Source organism: Protopterus annectens, chromosome 7.part0 (assembly GCF_019279795.1).
Source record: "Protopterus annectens isolate FY-2018-M chromosome 7.part0, PAN1.0, whole genome shotgun sequence".
NCBI classification, from domain to species: domain Eukaryota; kingdom Metazoa; phylum Chordata; order Ceratodontiformes; family Protopteridae; genus Protopterus; species Protopterus annectens.
This window is the reverse complement of record NC_056739.1, coordinates 140,685,985-140,698,194: the sequence shown is the minus strand read 5'-3', so window position 1 is coordinate 140,698,194 and position 12,210 is coordinate 140,685,985.

Sequence of the window (12,210 nt, the reverse complement as noted above, 5' to 3'; positions counted from 1 at the left end):
CAGAGGATAAATAAATTATGAATGCTGGCACTCCACCAAGGTAGTTTGTTTTAATGTTTCCTCACTATGTTTGGTTCTAATTGGGACTTCTTAATTTATACTGTATGCTAGATAAGAGTAAAATTCATTGGCACAAGTAACAGCTCAGGTTATGGGGAGCTGGAATTCATATAACTGAATTTTGAGAACTCATCATATAATTTAGTCTTTTTAAAAGTCCTTGAATGCAAATGTGTTTGTTGTGGTATGTTCAGATACCCTAAAGGAGAAGATTACTGATTTATGATTGGCTTTCACCAGAGAGTAGGCTACAATAGGGGCAGTGCAAGTAAACGTGGTATTAGTGAGGGCAACGTCAAGAACATCTGACTCCAAATGGGCTGGATGTATCTATTTGTACAAGGACATACCAGTTATGAAATGTCAAACTCTTTGAGTGCACCCAGCCGTTGTGGCATACATGCTCCAGTTAATCAATGGAGTGTTGAAATCACCCCACAAAAAGATATTGTTTTTATTTATGGTTAGTTCAGCAAGCACAGAGAGAAATATTTTGTGGTTCTCTGGGGACATATAAGGTGACCTGATGAAGGCTTTGAACTGACAGTTTACTTTATTTAGAGTAAGCTGGAGTTCAGTAAGTTGTGTTTCTGGGTCGCTGGAAATCTAAATACAGATAACTGGATTTCTGAAAAATATTGCAACCCCCCTACGGTTTCCAGCAGGTCTGAATGCATGATAGGTGTTGAAACAGAGTAAACTTTTACACTAAAACCAAGTATCTTTTAGAGCAGAGACAAAGATGGGAAGTTAAAGGAGAACCTCACGATCTGGCAGTTTGTTAAAACTTCTGACACTGAGTGCAGCAGCCTTGATGTGGTCTAAAATGGAATTTACATGCCTTGTTGTTATCTTGGAATGTCCAAAAGGTGGACCTTACCTAACAAAAGGCACTTTAGGTGTAGCAATTGCTCTAGCCAGTAAGGGGAATCCATGGAATGAAAGGTGCAGGTTATCCTTGGAGAAGCAAGCTGGCTTTTCAGTCATCTTGTCCCAAACTGACATATACACTGAAGGCATTTTGGTTGCGGGTCCGTGTCTCACTAATATAGGGAGTTTTTTCAGCCAGTTATATGCTATTAATTTAGTATTTTCATCTTATTTTGTGACTTCTGGATCATATACTGCTGGCCTTGTGGTATACATTTGAATGGTTCTGGCCGTGCATCAACCTACCTGCATAGCATCATGTTTGGATATACTTGATCTCCCCAGAATGACTCCAGCTACTTAGCCAGTTGTTAAAGCCAATTATCTTCTCTTTATATCTGGGTATCATTCTGGATCAGGGTAGGATTCCAGCTGGTATCAGAGTCTTACCTGCATTCAACACAGGCATAGTAAGTGCAACATGTCTTTCTACATGTCCTTGTGGGCTGAATACCTCAGGTCATTCACACCTACAAGATGTCACAGAACCTGCACAGGAACAGCAGTTCTTATCATGCCTTCATCCAGCATAGTTAATGTACAACCAATGTGACTGATAATGGATTCACCAATTACTAGGGCCTTTCTAAGTGGACAACCGGACATAGTGATGCTGGAAGGTCAGCAGGCTGCAGCCTGGTGACTCACTAAGTTATGTGAATATGGTGTCCTAGCAGATTGTTTCTGAAGCTCTTTAGTCCTGATTCTAGAAGGCTTGGGGTGATTTATTTATTTATTTTAATACAACCTCAGTAGTGTAATCATGTGGCGGTATCAGACAGTTGTTGCACCCATCTGTGTGAGTACTTCCAGGTCATATAGATAATTGGGTCTACATGAGTAGAACGAAAATCCATTTAATCGAATCTTACTTAACCAAGACAACAACATCGAAACCTTACTTTAACGAACGTTCACATCACCGGAATTTTTATCTGGGAAAGGAGGCAGTTGGCAAGCTGACTTTATTTATTCTAGCAGTCTTTGGCAGTAAAGCACACCCCCACTACTTATGATCAATACCCCATCTCAGACAGACAGAGAGAGAGACAGAGACAGACAGAGAGAGAGAGAAAGAGAAAGAAAGGGAGACATAGAGAGAGAGAGGGAGAGGGAGAGAGACACAGAGAGAGAGAGAGAGAGAGAGAGAATTATTATTGTTTTGTCCTGGCAAAATATAAGTATGTTTCCTTCTCATGGAGGTGATAAAGCTATCCAAGTTAATGGTGTTTCAATCAAATCTGCTCACTGAAACTGCCATACATTCAGAATATGGACTGTTTTGCATACTGTAAAGGAATTTAGGATTCTGACCAGTTTTGTTGGCACAATCTTCACCTTCTTTTGCACATAACAGCACAATTCTCCTACAAACATCTACTCAGTCACCTCACTGTCATAGCAATCAAAAAGAGTTATATGATAAACTGGTAAAGAGAAAACTAGTTTTCAATATCAGACTAGAAACATACAGTGTTGGCCATAAGCAGTATTTAATATATCTTCATAAGAAGATCATAAGAAGATATGTATAAAAAAGGCACATTAAATAATAATAATTGTATGCACATACATCGATTGTTGTTAAGACTCGCTTGTTTTGCTTTAGTGGCCATGTGAATGTACAACCAGAAAGGGGCTTGAAGAATAACAAATGTGCGTCACACCATGGTTCAGGTTCTTAAAGTAGGGATGGAGTAGATGAGTGACCTCAGAAGGGTAGGCATTGATCTACTGAGCAGGTAAATAAATACTGAAGGGCTCATGAATTGTGGACATATATAAAGGTATGAGTACCAAAAGGCATGAATACAAAGGAGAGACAAATGTGACTGGAAGAAGTAACTTACTTAGACAAAGAAAGAAAATAAGGGAGCTGTTCAAAACAATAAAAAGGTAGCTTATAAGAGTGCAAGGGACAGAGGTGAGATGGAAAGGAAACTGCAAAAAAGCAAGACAAAGGTAGTTACTTAAATGCAGAAGTCAAAATCAGATTTTCAGACTAAGGGTTTTGTTGTAGCAAAGAGAAGCAAAAGTCTAGTTTCTTAAAACAGGTGACAGAGTAGAAAGGGTTAATCCAGATAAAATCACGTTAGCTAGCAGATCTAGGAGGCTCCTTGTTGTTGACCCTCTACACTCATCCATCCACCTACTTAACTGAATAAACTACTGGAAACTTCAACAAGGTGTCTTTATTCCTCCCACATGGAGGGTATCAGAGAGAGTCACCTAGATCTGGTAGCTAAACTGATTTTATCTGCCTAATCCTTTGTAATCTGTTTCTTGCTAGTCTTGTCACCCTCTGGGTCACAAGTGGGAAACCAGACCTGATTCGATCTTTCTGGATAACCTCTGTTTTCTTAGATGGGGAAAGGTATGAGGAAGTATGGAAGCAGACAGCGATACCTCTTGGAAAAGAGGCACACACCATGTTGAGTATGAGCTGTGAGCCTGAGCTTGGCTACCCAAACTGTAGCTGCAGGGTATCATTTACAGGGCATGTGCATGGGAATGTGCATGGGAATGTGCATGCTTATTAGGGAATGCATAAGAGGTTCTACCATGTGCAAACACAACTGTCAGCTGCTGCGGACAGGGCTGAGACACATAAAAGGAAAAAACCCTAATGACTATCTGGATGATGGCCAAGATGCAATCAGCTGTCAAGCCAGTCATGAGGACTGAATTAAAATGGTCTTAGTGGGGGGTGGATTGTGGCAAGCACAGGGGACAGAAAGGTTTCCAAGAAAATCATGCAGCTGTAATTAAATCAGGTAACGCAGCAAGAACAGGATGTGATTAAACCATGTAGCATACAGTGAGAATTTTGTGATAAAATCAGGTAACAGAATGAGCAGGTTGTGATTAAATCATGCCACACACTGACCACAGGGTGTGATTACACTATGCCAAATACCAGGAGCAGGTTATGAATACACCATGCCACATACCATGAGCAAGCTGTGATAACATCATGTCGCATACCATGAGCAGGCTGTGATTACACCATGTCATACACTGAGAGCAGGCTGTGATTACATCATGTCATACACAGAGAGCAGGCTGTGATTACACCATGTCATACACGGAGAGCAGGCTGTGATTACACCATGTCATACACTGAGAGCAGGCTGCGTTTACACCATGTCATACACGGAGAGCAGGCTGTGATTACACCATGCGACACACTGTGAGCAGGCTGCGATTACACCATGTCATACACTGAGAGCAGGCTGTGATTACACCATGTCACACACAGAGAGCAAGCTGTGATTACACCATGTCATACACTGAGAGCAGGCTGTGATTACACCATGTCATACACGGAGAGCAGGCTGTGATTACACCATGCAACACACTGTGAGCAGGCTGTGATTACACCATGTCATACACTGAGAACAGGCTGTGATTACACCATGTCATACACTGAGAGCAGGCTGTGATTACACTATGCAACACACTGTGAGCAGGCTGTGATTACACCATGCCATACACTGAGAGCAGGCTGTGATTATACTATGCAACACACTGTGAGCAGGCTGAATTACACCATGTCATACACTGAGAGCAGGCTGTGATTACACCATGTCATACACTGAAAGCAGGTTGTGATTACACCATGTCATACACTGAAAGCAGGTTGTGATTACATCATGTCATACACTGTGATCAGGCTGTGATTACACCATGTCACACACTGAGAGCAGGCTGTGATTACACCATGCAACACACTGTGAGCAGGCTGTGATTACACCATGTCACACACTGAAAGCAGGCTGTGATTACACCATGCAACACACTGTGAGCAGGCTGTGATTACACCATGTCATACACTGAGAGCAGGCTGTGATTACACCATGCAACACACTGTGAGTAGGTTGTGATTACACCATGCCATACACTGTGAGCAGGCTGTGATTACACCATGTCACACTCTGAGAACAGGCTGTGATTACACCATGCAACACATTGTGAGCAGGCTGTGATTACACCATGTCATACACTGACAGCAGGCTGTGACTACACCATGCAACACACTGTGAGCAGGCTGTGATTACACCATGTCATACTCTGAGAGCAGGCTGTGATTACACCATGCAACACACTGAGCAGGCTGTGATTACACCATGTCATACACTGAGAGCAGGCTCTGATTACAACATGCAACACACTGTGAGCAGGCTGTGATTACACCACTCCCCACACGGTAAGCAGACTGTGATTACACCATTCCCCGCATGGTGAGCAGGCTGTGATTACACTATTACCCACACAGTAAGCAGTGTGTTTACACCATGTCGCACTCTGTGAGCAGGCTGTGGTTATATCATGCTGCACATAAGTATATGGGAGTTATGTCAATGTTTCAAAAAAAAATATATATATATATATATATATATATATATATATATATATATATATATATATATATACATATATACACTTTCATAACTGATAATCACAGCTTCTTTTCATTTATTTCAGAAGGAGGTAGTACTGAACCAGGACATGCTTTTTGCTGCTTGTACAGGTCAGCTAATACACAGGATGTTTAAGATTTGAGACCAGAAATACTACATCAAACAGCCCTGATAATATAACATGAAACATGACCTATCAGAACCAAAGGAATCACCACTTAACCATAGCCACCAGCCAGACTTCATGCCAAGCAAATAGAGGACTGCAAATTAGATCCCCCTACACAAGGGTGAACCATCTATAGACCATAAGTCATACTAGTCTTGTATGCAAAGCTATGAAAGGAAATATCATGGAAATGATAAACAATGGCAAAGGAAACCTTTGGAAACTGGATCCAATCCAGTTTGGTTTTGTCAAGGGCAGGTCTGATGGACTTCTTCGAGAAGCTCAGGAAAGCAATGGACAAGGGAAAAATGGTACATGCTGCCTACCTTGATCTGGCCAAACCATTAAACATAATACCTTCACTTGGGCATTGTTGACAATGTCATGAAATTAGGTGTAAACCCCTATGTTACCTACTGGATACCCAGCTGGCTCAAAGATAGTACCCAAAAAGTTAGGTCAGGGGATTCTACCTCTACAAAAAGGCCAGTCACTAATGGCATTACTCAAAGCATGGTGCTTCAGCCACTACTTTGTGGCATTTACTTTTCTGAATTCAAGGTCAACATCAAGTGCCTCTAGTTGGCCAAGTTTGCAGATGATTATAAAGTAGGCACAGTCATAGAATCATCCAATAACATAAATGCCCTCCAAGAAGGCCTGACACAGACTAATAACTTGTGCTGGAGCCGTAGTCTAAAACTCAATGCCAAGAAATGCATAATAGCATCCTTTGGGAAGATGGTCACCCCTCTGAGCAAGCCACCCCTGTAAACTACTGCATTGATAATACACCCATAAGAGTAGATGCAGTAGTTAGGGATTTGGGTACATATGTAGACAGGAACCTGGCTTTTGATCATCATGTGTCTATGGTAGTAAGGAAATATTTCTGTGTTGCACAACTTATAAGAAAGGGTATGGAATCTAGGTCCAAAGATGTCATTGTTCTGCTGTACTTGGCCCTTATCAGAGCAATCATTGTGCACAACCCCCAACCCCCCTTCGTTATGTATCCAACCAGGTATATGCAACAAATGCTGCATCCACAGTAGCTCCTCACAAAAAGAATATAAGGCATAAGCAACATGTCCCATGCAGACTGCCTCAAAGCCCCCGTCCTGTACTTGGTCTCCTACAGACTAGGGCATAGAAATCTATGCCTGGCCTAGAAAGCATCATCTGATTCCCACTCTGATGGACCTGCTGCACATCTGCAAAACAACAACATCAGAATTACCTAGTCGAGGTACCTAAACCTCTTCTGCAACATAAACAGGACACAGAGGACAGATACGTGTTTCAGAGAATACCACTTCTCTGGAAAAGACTTCCCATCCATGTGAATCGATGTTCTTGTTTCTCCCTAAACCAATTCAAATGCTACTTGGACCACTGGATGCGGATTGGAAATTTACCCCTGGTCTAGCACCTATGTCTCCATTAGACAGAGGTAGCGTGTAAATGCTTAACCACCCATGCCCAAGCCTATATACCTAGTAAAATAAATGTTGGGTATCAGAACTCATCAGATACATTTGAGAAATGTGAACGGGCTTAAAAAGGTCCCCTGGAATCTTTAGCCTAGCAATAACCTACAACCTATAAGTACCCTACAGCATCGGTACAGTTGTGAAAGAGAAACTTGTCGTAAAATATTGAATTTTATGTGCACTACAAATGTTCTAAATTTGGCTGGATATTACATGAGTTAGATGGCTTTTGAATATGTTGTCTGTCAAGTGAATGTGCTTTACACAGTTCTGCTTGCCGAATATTTTTAACATGACAGTATTGTCTTGAAATACATTAATTTATAACACATATAAGCAGTGTGTGGTTAAATCATTCAACAAACCAGAACAAGACTGTGAATACATCCTGCAGCATATCAAAAAAATTAAGGCAAAATAGACTCATAATTTAGCTGCTCATAGCTCGTACACTACTTATACAAATATACTCATTCAATCCTTGCAGTTTCGTAGGAATTAATCTTAACTGCCATATGAGCTCACAATACTCTAATCTATTATCCCACATCCCTACCCCCTCGTGTTTGTTCACCTTCTTGAAGATAATAAACAAAAACATTTTAAAATTCAGACATTGCACTGAGTGCTTGAATAACACATTGTTTTCATTCTTATTTCTTATGTCATCCACATGCTCATAAATTCTTGCCTTTAATGGTTTTTCAGTTTTTACCAGTATATAGAAACATGAGCAGATTAAACAAACTGCCAAATAAAACACACCCTGAGTGTCACAGTTATAATGACCTGAATATACTATTACTCTTTCATATCCTTCTACTAAAATGTTTGAACGATCGACTATATATACTTATCAATATTTATATTCTCCACATTTGGATATCCTCTTAACAGTAGTACCAGACCATACTGCATTTTTTATCTTTCCCTTTTTCTAAAGTCTCTTTAATATTGTTCATCTTCTTAAAAATCATACAAGGAACATCACCAAACTTTTGTTTCAATTCTGCTGAAAAGGCCAAATTCCGGTTTCTTTTTATAACACCGTTAATCTTTTCAGCATCTTTAGAATAAAGTAGCATAATTGATTTTGGGCAACATAAAGAGTGATCTTGCTTATTCTTAATTTCAACTGTTACATCACCCTCAAAGGTAGGTGAAAATCTTATTTTGCAATTTTAAGGAAAATGTTTTTCCCCTCTGCATCTGTGTGACAGTTGACAGTCTGTGGTTCTTGAGCTTATTTTAAAGCATCATCTGATGCTTTTGTACTACACTTGTACTTGGGTGATGCTCAATCGATCGTATAAAAATGGTATCATACGCCTGCCTCCTTCCTTCTTTTGGTTATGCAATAAGAGCAGGGCAGATCTATCAGCTTTCTTCACTTCCTGGGCGTGTGTGCATCAGTGGCCTGTTTATTTTCAACCATCAATTTTTTTTAATTTTGTAAGAATCGTTAAAGGTAAGTCCAGTTCTCCTGGAGCCCAAATATTTTTTTTAAAAAATGGTTTTGTCATGAATCGTGATCAAGTGATCAAAATGTTTACTGGATGGATCTTTTCTCCTCAGGCTTGTCCAGCTGGACTGTACCAGCTGAGCTAACAAATAAAATATTGTATTTATTTAAAATGAAACCCCATAGGACCAGCTGAACTGTATCAGCTAAGTTCAAATAAAATATTATTTGTTAAAATAATTAAAAACGAGGAAAACCCCATCAAATATAGGAAACAAAGTGGTTTTGTTTGCAATGCTCACTAGCATTTTACTGTCGGGTAGATTTTTTCTCTCCATAAACACCAGTGACAGTATAAAACACGAATGTTTAAGTAAAAGCAGAGAGTTGGTCTATATTATGTAATGCAAATAAATAAGGTAATAGTTTTGGAGTCCTGTTGTTTCTAGTGAAGCACTGGATGGTGGTCGATGAAAACAAATAGAAATGTTTTATTAATTTTCATGTAGGTGTTTTGTTTAATGTTTTCACGGGTAATATTTTCTGTTAAAGTGCAAGATGAAACTTATTATATAGTTTAACTGCGCTCTCCCCTACAGAAGGAGACAAACCCAGTTAGAAACACTTTGAAGTAATCAAATCAATGACAATATTTAAGTCTATTGCAGCACAATTTCTCCCCAAATCACCAGTTTTAGAAGGTGGTTGTTTAGTACATTTGTTTATCAATGTCTGACCCCCCCCCCCTTCAGTGAATTCCTGGGGAAGTACAAAAAGAAAATGTGATGCAAAGTACAAATCAAAATAATCTGATATAAAGTACAAATGTGGTATAAGAACAGTTTGCAGTATGGCATGTTTACAAAGAAATAGCAGCTGTTTTGTGCACCTAAAGTGCTAGTACACAGTGCAATCAGTCTGCAGTACTTTAGGAGAGTTTCAGTTAAGCAATAGCAGTACATGCATTTGAGAGGAAAATAAAGGACATTGTAGCAATATTATTTAAGGAGGAGACTATGCTGTTGAGATAAATAATAGAGCAGTAAGAGGTGGAGACATATTGGGTTGGAGAGCATGTGCAGAGCCAGTTGAACTACTGATGCTTTATTTTGATTTTGAAAGACTTTACATTTAGAATTTGGCTCAGATGCTGCTGGAGTATAGTGAGTTGCCAGCAATGGTTTAGGTTTTAGCTATATTCAATAGTAGTTTATCTCTGGAGCCTAAGGGTTTGCTAAGGATTTATAAGCATGCTCAGGCTTGGACAACTTTCTGGAGTTTATGGGCTAACAGTAGTTGAGTGAGTAAGAAAGTGGGGTAGTTTGAGGCAGTTAATGGCTATGCAGTAGTGGGTCCAACTAAGTAGGCTGGATACAAATTTGGTTATTAGCTGTTAACAGTGGTTGTTAAACTTGTGAAAACTGGAGCAACATATAAGATGGCGGGTATTAGGTAGGCTGTGGTGGCAATATGAAAACTAGCAGTTTCTGTGAAGGAAGGTTTTGTTTGGTAGAGGCTATTTAGCTTTTGGCTTGTCTGATATTCACTACTGTGATGGAACTTTCCCCCTGGGCTTCCACTGAATGTGCTTAGTTCAACTTTCCCAGTCAGTAAGTTCAAATAAATACATACATTTATTTTTTATGGCTTGTTGGAAATGGTAATCATATTACAGTTGGTTATCTATTGTAATTTGGTGTGTGATGTCCTTAATTTTTGTGTTATTCACAAAGGTTGTTGTGAAGTGGTCTTTTATTGCTGAAGACTGAAATCAGGTCTATCATGATAAGCTATATGTTTTCATCTAGTTTTCTCGTTGTTAAATGGATAACTATCTGACCTTTTAGCTACTCGAACATGATTAGCTTTACACCAACATAAACATTGGTCAGCCCAAATTTAAAGTACCTGCTGCTACTGTGTGCTTTCAAAGGGTGCATTTCTGTCTGGTGTGACTGCACTTGTAATTAAAAAAGCTGAAATATACCTAGCAAAAGTATTTTCTCTTAGTGCTGCTGTAACTGTCCATTTGATAATTGGCCCCTTCATTTCTCATCTCTAGCTGCTGTGGTTATGCTTCAACAAGTGTGTTTCTCCGCTTGATGATATTTGTGATTGAAATGGCAGTGATTTGGTAACTCTACAGTATAAATGCACTGTAATAGAATTATTTGTCTCTAACAAAGCTCAGAACTGTAGCAAAGATTACAATCTTTTGTATGTGGTGAATGTAGTTAGTAGATGGGGCCGCACCTGTATAAACAGTCATCTAGTCTCTTGGGCTGTAGGGAGCCATGCTGCTGTGAAAAAATCATGCTTTTGGATTATAGAAGTGTGTGGGGGTGCAAATGCCACAGTACATGAGACATGATGCCTGAGATGGAAATTATATAATTTACATTTCAATTTCAGTAATAAACCTTGGCAACAAGTCTTGTCTTTCTGTGGGACATCGGTAGTGAGGGTTGTACAAATGTAAGCTGTTCTGCAGCACCTCCATTTATCGTGGATGCCTTTTATATTTAGTTAGTGTGACAGAGAGAGATTAGCCCTGTGCAGTGATGCTTGGGAGTGACATGTGTAAATACAGAATGTTGACTTGGAAGTACTGTTTTGCTTTAAAAGTTCCATGAATGATCGATAGTTTTGTGTAATGTTCTTTTGCAGTTATACCTACCAAGTGTAATTCATTATTGTCAATGTTTTGACCCATCTGTGTTTTCCCCATTGTAGTTGGAGTTCCTGGAGTTGGTATATTTAGTTGGGGGGTGCAGACCCCACAATGGGGAGTGTGGGGGGTGTACCCCCCACACTTCGGTGGGTTTGAGGTAGTTCAGTGTGTTTTATTGTTAGATGGTGGCCAACTGGATAATTACCATATGAAATTCTTCCACATTTTGGCCGTTTGTTTAAGTCAGGTTTTGCCGATGTCACCTCTGTGATTTCGTCTTCCGTAATGTGGGTTTTTGTTTATCTGAAGCAGACCTCACTAAACATGTCTAATAACCTGGCAACTTCAAAATTATATGTTTCATCTTCAGTAATACGACAAGATAAGCATACTAGTTACCCTTTTATTATATTTCTTTTTTGAAAACCAAGGTGACAATTATGGTAATCCAAGTATGAATTACACCAGGTTTCTTTTCTATATACATTTGATGTAAATCTCATATCTGTTGGTTGTTTGGAAATAAGTACATCCAAATAATTAATTTTATTCAGAGCACATGAAAAAGCGAACTTTAAAAAATTAGAAGTTCCAGACAAATATTCAACAAATGAATTCAATAATTCTACAATAGTTTTCCTCAAAATAAAAATATCATCCAAAAACCTGAAAAAAATTAAATATATGCTTTGAAATGGGAATTCAAACTGAACTTGTGTTCCCACATAACCAATACTATGTCTAAACGAATAATGGTGCACAGAGCCCCCCTGTTGCTAATCCTGGCAATTGACAGAATATTTATTCTTCAAAAAAGAAAAAAATATATTTTAAGACAATTTCCAAAAATCCAGTGAGCTTACTTATATACCATATTGGAAAGGTTACTCCACTTCTCTGAACTTTTGACAAACCATTCAATACCTACTACATGTGTTATATCTAAAAATTAATTAATTACATCAATCATCACTAAAAGTAACTTTACATCATAGTTGATCTTT